The sequence below is a fragment of the Penaeus chinensis genome, chromosome 34 (genome assembly GCF_019202785.1).
Source record: "Penaeus chinensis breed Huanghai No. 1 chromosome 34, ASM1920278v2, whole genome shotgun sequence".
Lineage (NCBI taxonomy): Eukaryota > Metazoa > Arthropoda > Malacostraca > Decapoda > Penaeidae > Penaeus > Penaeus chinensis.
Genome location: NC_061852.1, coordinates 9,742,050 through 9,750,111, shown reverse-complemented (window position 1 = coordinate 9,750,111; position 8,062 = coordinate 9,742,050). Strand labels below are relative to the sequence as shown.

Sequence of the window (8,062 nt, the reverse complement as noted above, 5' to 3'; positions counted from 1 at the left end):
TAGGGAGGGAGAGAGCGATGGAGGGGATAAAGTGAGAGAAGGGAAAGAAGTGATGGATGGGGAGGAAGAGAGAGAGTGGAAAGAACAATGGATGGAGGGAGAAATGGAGGTAGGAATGGATAGAGAGGGAAGGATAGAAAGGGATAGAAAGAGAAACAACAAGCTGAGGCAATCAGACTGAAACAAATTCCCAGAAAAAACGGACAGGAATGACTGAAAGGGAGAGAGAGAGAGGGAGAGAGAGAGAGAGAGAGAGAGAGAGAGAGAGAGAGTTAATGTGGGAGAGATCCCAACAATCACAAACAAGTAGATAAAGTAACGGAGGGAAAATAATAAGAAAACACACGAATTTCCCGGATGTCTTTTTCACTTCATTGCTTCCACTGGTTATAAAGAACCAGAGATACAGAGAGGTGTATATATACATGCACTAAGCAATGATAAGACGTGAAACGACCTTGGCTAGTTCGTGGCTCCCCGTCGCGGTGTAAAAGTTGTTGATTGTTTGCATTAACGCCGCTTCTACCATCTTCCTTTATGGTGTGGACAGGCCTCACTTTATGATGGAGGCGTGGGAGGTGAACAGCGACGGGAACAACAAAGGCGCAACACCTTGTCATGACGTCGAAGGTCAATTCGTTTGTCGTGGAGCCCCCGTCCTGTCTCCCCGATGTAGACCTCGTCGCACCCAAGGTATCTATTAATCTTCCTTCTCCCCATCTCCCTCATCCCTCTTCCACCTCCTCCCCTTCCTCCTCAATCCCCCCTTCCTCAATCACCTTTCCTCCTCCTCCTCGTCCTCTTCCTTGCCCCTCAGCCCTTCCCCTCAAGCCTCTTCCTCTTCCTCCTCTTTTTCCTCCTTTCCCCCTTCCTCAACCTTCTTCCACTTCCTCATCCTTCAACCTTCTTCATCTTTCTCATCTTCCTCCTTCTTCCTCCTCCTTCAACCGTCTTCCGCTTCCTCCTCTTTCTCCTCCTTCCCTCCTTCCTCTGCCTTCTTCCTCTTCCTCCTCTTCCCCCTTCTTCCCCCTCCCTCAACCTTCTTCCTCTTCCTCTTCCTTCCCCCCTTCCTCAGCCTTCTTCTTCCTCAACCCTTCCTCCTCCCTTTTTCTTCCCTCCCTCCCTCTACCAACCCTCCCCCTTTTTCTCCCTCCCTCCCTTTATACTGATAATGACAAATTATTATAGTATAATGATGATGATGAAAATAATGCTTGATTAATGACCATGATCAAATTAATGTAATCAAAATGAAAGATACCATGATAACACAATAGCAACAGCAATAATGATAATGCAAATTAATTCATTTCAGCTCTAAATTTCTTGCAGGGTAAAAGGATACTTAAGACCATAATCTACTTATTGTTATGATGTTATTGTTTCTTTTTTTTCCATAAGTAATATCGCAAAGTAAAAGTATTCTATATAATAATCATGAAGTAAAAAAAATATAAATATAGAAGAAATCATAACAGTCATAAGTTTATTAAGTTAAATGCGAAGTATTGCAACTCTAATTACCATCATCAAAACACTTTTTTTGATTAATCGGTCAAAAACAATATAAAGCAAGTTACAAATATAGGTCATTATCAAGATCACATTGATATCGATTGCCTATTAACTGCAATTTTCCCATTAATTATATCATAAGTCCTATATAAAAACATTGTAACTTTACTCATCAGTACAAATAATCCTTGAATACCATATCAAATTAATTAACACCTGTTCCAATAAATACTAAGTGGCAACGAGGACATAAGTTCGATGAATGAGTTTTCACAATATCAAAAAATATTTAAGATCAAGCGTTATAGGATATATGTAGATATGTGTATATTTATGTGTGTGTGTGTGTGTGTGTGCCTATCTATCTATCTATCTATATATATATATATATATATATATATATGTATATACATATGTGTGTATATATATCTGTATATATATTTATATATATATACACATACACACACAAACACACACACACACAGACACACACACACACACACACACACACACACACACACACACACACACACACACACACACACACACACACACACACACACACACACACACGCACACACGCACACACGCACACACGCACACATACACACATACACAAACACACATACACAAACACACATACACACACACACGCATATATATATATATATATATATATATATATATATATATATATATATATACACATATGTGTGTGTGTGTGCGTGTGTGTGTGTGTGTGTTTGTGTGTGTGCGTGCGTGTATGTTTTATATATATATATATATATATATATACATATATATATATAGATAGATAGATAGATAATATATTTATATATGATAATATGGTTTTATGATATTGTACAGTTTCAAAGTAAAACTGAATATTACTGATATCTTATGAAGGTATTCCTCCATGACTAAATATGATCAACAAAAATGCAGTACATATTTTCCTAAAAAATAATCTCTTCTATTCGGTGAAATCGGAAATGCTGTCTTAGGGTCTTATCTTTCTCCCAAACTCTTCCAATACGAAATCTGGAACTAAGTCGTTTACCCAAAAGCAGCCCTTTTTCTGCAACAAATGGGCACAAGACTATAAGGAAGGAGGTAGAAAAATGTATAAGCATAACCAGTCCAAAACATAGATATGGCGGAAATTAACCGCTGAACCCGAATAAGCCTTTTTAATTAATTCATGCAGTTCGGTTATTTCATCTATTCCCATGTTAAAAAAAAAAAAAAAAAAAAAAAAAAAAAAAAACGAGGTAAATTTTTTTTACGCCGTTAACCCACGTTTTACACAAAGAATGAATGAATAAATAATGTATGATAGCTAGCCCACGAGCCCGTAAGCCCGCGAGGTGAACCAGCTAAACTCGTTCCACGTTCCCCAAACCGGCTCTTCCATCAACCGGATAAATGTTGGCGGTTAAGCCGTCCCGTGCACTCTTTGTGATGTAAATTTTACGACCACTTTCTGGGATGTGTTCTTCTCGCCTTTCACTTGATTTACAAATGAGATTTATGATGATTTGTTCGTCGGCTGCATATCTTTGGCGCCGACTTTCCTTTCCCTCAGATTCTAGAAGTGACTTGCTGCCTTGACTTTCATCTTTAAAATTTTCTTTACGTTTGAATACTCGGACGAGATTAATGTCGGAAACTTTTTTTTTCTTTAATTGAGTGATTAATCGTAATAATAAAGAAAATCAATCCAAAAATCTTCCCTGTTACACGCGAATTAATAAATGATATGAGCCCGCAGATTATCGGCCATTTTGAGCGAAAATTAATTGAAGGAACTTTCGCAAACTGCAATCAATTCCCTTTTCAGTGGCAACATGATCGAAAACATACATTCTCATTCAACTTTTATTCTTGAGAGCCGTGCCGTTATTAACCAGAGATTGAAGGTCTGTTTACGCCGGTATCAACGTCGTAATTAATTTTGAATCTGTCTCTCTCCTTCTCCCCCCTATCTCTCTCCTTCCCCCCCCCTCTCTCTCTCCTTCTCTCTCCCCTCTCTCTCCTTCTCCCCCCTCTCTCTCTCCTTCTCCCCCCCTTTCTCTCTCCTTCTCCCCCCTCTCTCTCTCCTTCTCCCCCCCTTTCTCTCTCCTTCTCCCCCTCTCTCTCTCCTTCTCCCCCCCTTTCTCTCTCCTTCTCCCCCCTATCTCTCTCCTTCTCTCCCCCCTCTCTCTCTCCTTCTCTCCCCTCTCTCTCTCCTTCTCCCTCCTCTCTCTCTCCTTCTCCCCCCCTCTCTCTCTCCTTCTCTCCCCCTCTCTCTCCTTCTCCCCCCTCTCTCTCTCCTTCTCTCCCCCCTCTCTCTCTTTCTCCCCCCTCTCTCTCTCCTTCTCCCCCCCTCTCTCTCTCCTTCTGCCCCCTCTCTCTCTCCTTCTCCCCCCTCTCTCTTTCCTTCTCCCCCCCTCTCTCTCTCCTTCTCCCCCCCTATCTCTCTCCTTCTCCCCCCTCTCTCTCTCCTGCTCCCCCCTATCTCTCTCCTTCTCCCCCCTCTCTCTCTCCTTCTCGCCCCTATCTCTCTCCTTCTCCCCCCTCTCTCTCTCCTTCTCCCCCCTCTCTCTCTCCTTCTCCCCCCCTTTCTCTCTCCTTCTCCCCCCTATCTCTCTCCTTCTCTCCCCCCTCTCTCTCTCCTTCTCTCCCCTCTCTCTCTCCTTCTCCCTCCTCTCTCTCTCCTTCTCCCCCCCTCTCTCTCTCCTTCTCTCCCCCTCTCTCTCCTTCTCCCCCCTCTCTCTCTCCTTCTCTCCCCCCTCTCTCTCTTTCTCCCCCCTCTCTCTCTCCTTCTCCCCCCCTCTCTCTCTCCTTCTGCCCCCTCTCTCTCTCCTTCTCCCTCCTCTCTCTTTCCTTCTCCCCCCCTCTCTCTCTCCTTCTCCCCCCCTATCTCTCTCCTTCTCCCTCCTCTCTCTCTCCTGCTCCCCCCTATCTCTCTCCTTCTCCCCCCTCTCTCTCTCCTTCTCCCCCCCTATCTCTCTCCTTCTCCCCCCTCTCTCTCTCCTGCTCCCCCCTCTCTCTCTCCTTCTCCCCCCCTCTCTCTCTCCTTCTCTCCCCTCTCTCTCTCCTTCTCCCTCCTCTCTCTTTCCTTCTCCCCCCCTCTCTCTCTCCTTCTCCCCCCCTATCTCTCTCCTTCTCCCCCCTCTCTCTCTCCTGCTCCCCCCTATCTCTCTCCTTCTCCCCCCTCTCTCTCTCCTTCTCGCCCCTATCTCTCTCCTTCTCCCCCCTCTCTCTCTCCTTCTCCCCCCTCTCTCTCTCCTTCTGCCCCCCTATCTCTCTCCTTCTCCCCCTCTCTTTTTCTCGCTTTCTCTCTCCCCCCCCCCCCCCCCCTCTCTCTCTCTCTCTCTCGCGGAAGCGTATGGTCTCCGTTTACCGATGCGTTTTTTTGATTTCCGGTAAATTAAAATTTCTATTGAGTCCATTTCTCGCTTTCATTATAATTTTTTTGTGTGTGATTTTCTCTCCTTCTGCCCCCCTACCTCTCTCCTTTTCTCCCCCTCTCTCTCCTTCACCCCCCTCTCTCTTTCCTTCTCCCCCCTGTCTCTCTCCTTCTCCCCCCCCTCTCTCTCTCCTTCTCCCCCCTCTCTCTCACCTTCTCCCCCCTCTCTTATTCTTTTTTCTTTTTTTTTTCTTTTTTTGCGTTTTGATAATTACCGTTAAATTATTATTATCCTCGTTGTTGTTGTCGTTATTCTGTTAATACTGTCATGTGTTATGATTGCTGACAATACTGCTGTTAACATAACAGCCATTATTGCAATCATTGCCAGTGTATCACTACTTCAACACCATTAATCAGCAATTTATTCTCACCATCTTTAACATTATCCTCAGCATCACTATCATCAATACCTCCATCATAACCATTACCACCATAATCTTCCCGGCCAGTACCGACACCATCACTATGTCACCATTGCTGTCACCATACGTGTATTTCCTCGGCATGGTGACTGCCCGCCTTCTGCACTGCGCCTTTAGACATGCAAATCACGCGTCCTCGCATATCACAGCATCTTTGAAAATGCTTCCGAGAAATGCGATTTAAGGTCAAAGCAAACTAACGCTCGATTGATATGCAAAGGACTGGGAGAAGGTGGGCTGAGGGGGGAGTGGGGGGTAGGGAGGGGGGGAGAGACCAAAAGGGAAAGGGAGGGAAGGGAGGGGAGGGGGGTGACATGCAACTCTTGAGAAGTGGCGGCAAACTCACCTCCGGTTTGGAACTGTGCGGATGGATAAAGGAAGATCCGTCACAATGGAATCTGGAATAGATCGAAATGATTATCAGAATAAATTAGGTATGATAATTAGAAGAAATAATGCATGTTCGTCATCAGGCTGCAGTCGCTATGCATTTTATGTGTGGATGTTTGTGTGTGTGTGTGTGCGTGTATGTATGTGTGTGTGTGTGTGTGTGTGTGTGTGTGTGTGTGTGTGTGTGTGTGTGTGTGTGTGTGTGTGTGTGTGTGTGTGTGTGTGCGTGTATGTATGTGTGTGTGTGTGTGTGTGTGTGTGTGTGTGTGTGTGTGTGTGTGTGTGTGTGTGTGTGTGTGTGTGATGCGTGAATATGTGTGAAAAGAGAGATAGAAAAGAGAAAGAAAGAGGGAGAGAAAAAGAGACATACATATGGAAAATAAGCTAAACAAATATCACATTACCCGAGCGTGCAATGTTCTAAATCTTGCACGTCACAAAAGAATAGCATTTTTTAAATCGTCCCTTTAAAAGCAACCACCAAACAGGGAAGAGAGATAGAGGGGAAGAAAAAAAATGCAAAAAAAAAAAAAATGTTCTTTGTGTCCCCGCCTCCACGAGGTCTGTCCTCAGGTCTGGTAACACTGGCATCTTTCGCTTTGTTTTTCTCTTTTCATCTGGTAACTGTGTCCATTTTTTTCTAAATTGCAATCATACATATATATATATATATATATATATATATATATATATATATATATATATATATATATATACATATATATATATATATATACATATATATATAGAGAGAGAGAGAGAGAGGGAGAGAGAGAGGGAGAGAGAGACAGACAGACAGACAGACAGACAGACAGACAGACAGACAGACAGAAATACAGACAGACAAACAGACAGACAAAGACAGAGAGTGAGAGAAAGAGAAAGAGAGAGAGAGAGAGAGAGAGAGTGAGAGAAATAGAGAGAGAGAGAGAGAGAGGGGGGGGGGGGAGAGAGAGAGAGAGAGAGAGAGAGAGAGAGAGAGAGAGAGAGAGAGAGAGAGAGAGAGAGAGAGAGAGAGAGAGAGAGAGAGAGAGGGAGAGAGAGAGAGGGAGAGAGAGAGAGAGAGAGAGAGAGAGAGAGAGAGAGAGAGAGAGAGAGAGAGAGAGAGAGAGAGAGAGAGAGAGAGACAAAGACAGGAAGACAGAGTGAGAGAGAGAGAGACAGACAAAAACAGGGAGACAGAGTGAGAGAGAGAGAGAGACTGACAGACAGACAGACAAAGAGAGACAGAAAGAGAGAGAGAGAGAGAGAGAGAGAGAGAGAGAGAGAGAGAGAGAGAGAGAGAGATTCCTATATTAACAAATATGTATTTGTTTATAATTTTATGAATTTATTCAGTTACCTGCTTATATGTTTATCTATTTATCTATTACTATTGCTCATACATATATGCATATCAGTCTCTAACAACAACTGTACTAATAATAATGATTATGATAACGATAACGATTTTGATATTCGAAAAGACGAGCAAAAGCAATAATGTGAAAATAAATAATGATTATAGTATAATTAGTCACTATGATGATGGAGAACGTCAGCAGCTCTAGCTTAATCATGAAGATATTTTTCTTTGATGTGTTATATGTAACTCATTGCATGACCGCAAAGCGTATTGCGTATGGAATGTCTTAGAATATTGCATAGTAATACTTACTCCAAGTGGTGCACAGGTGGCAATTACTGCCCTCCTGAATGGTTGCGGTGTTGGCACAGCATAATGTTTTATGTTAATCAATTAATTATTCACTTGCACATAATAATAACAAATGTATTGTCATTTGTATGATTTACGTCTCGCATAAGCCTGTCGCTGTATTGCTGATATTATTTGAACTTGCAGCCACTGAGAGTCATTAGGCCTACGCAGAGCAACGCTGGTGTGTGCATGTATGTCCCAGTTGAGTGTGTAAGCTGGGGCAGGATAAGGAGCTGTGCTGTTCTTCAAGTATTTGGAGAGTGCAATTAAGTTATTTTATTTAGGTTGATTTCGTTATTCGTTATACTGTATTTCGTTTTCTTAATTATTTTATGTTAAACAAATTGGACCGTTCACGTGGTGGTTTGCATATGACTTCTACCCTACACTCCCCTGCATATTAAAAATATAAAAAGCTACTTATCTGAATTAATTCATTAGATATGACTGTCCTAATTAAATAACATAAATATATCAAGTGTAATTAACCTGAATACTTATTAAGTGAGGTTATAAGTGTACTTTTATATGTTTATGAAACAAACTTATGGTATAACAGATGATGATTACGATAATATCAAC

The 8,062-nt window shown here is 42.5% G+C and overlaps 1 protein-coding gene across 1 annotated transcript in view; it reads right to left on the bottom strand.

Moving 5' to 3' along the window:
- The window catches only part of LOC125043640, a 161,380-nt gene that overhangs the window by 127,925 nt on the left and 25,393 nt on the right, over window positions 1-8,062 (bottom strand). The window contains exon 2 of the mRNA XM_047639875.1: window positions 5,738-5,789. The gene's annotated coding sequence lies outside the window, so the exon portion shown is untranslated. The remainder of the gene's footprint in view (window positions 1-5,737; window positions 5,790-8,062) is intronic.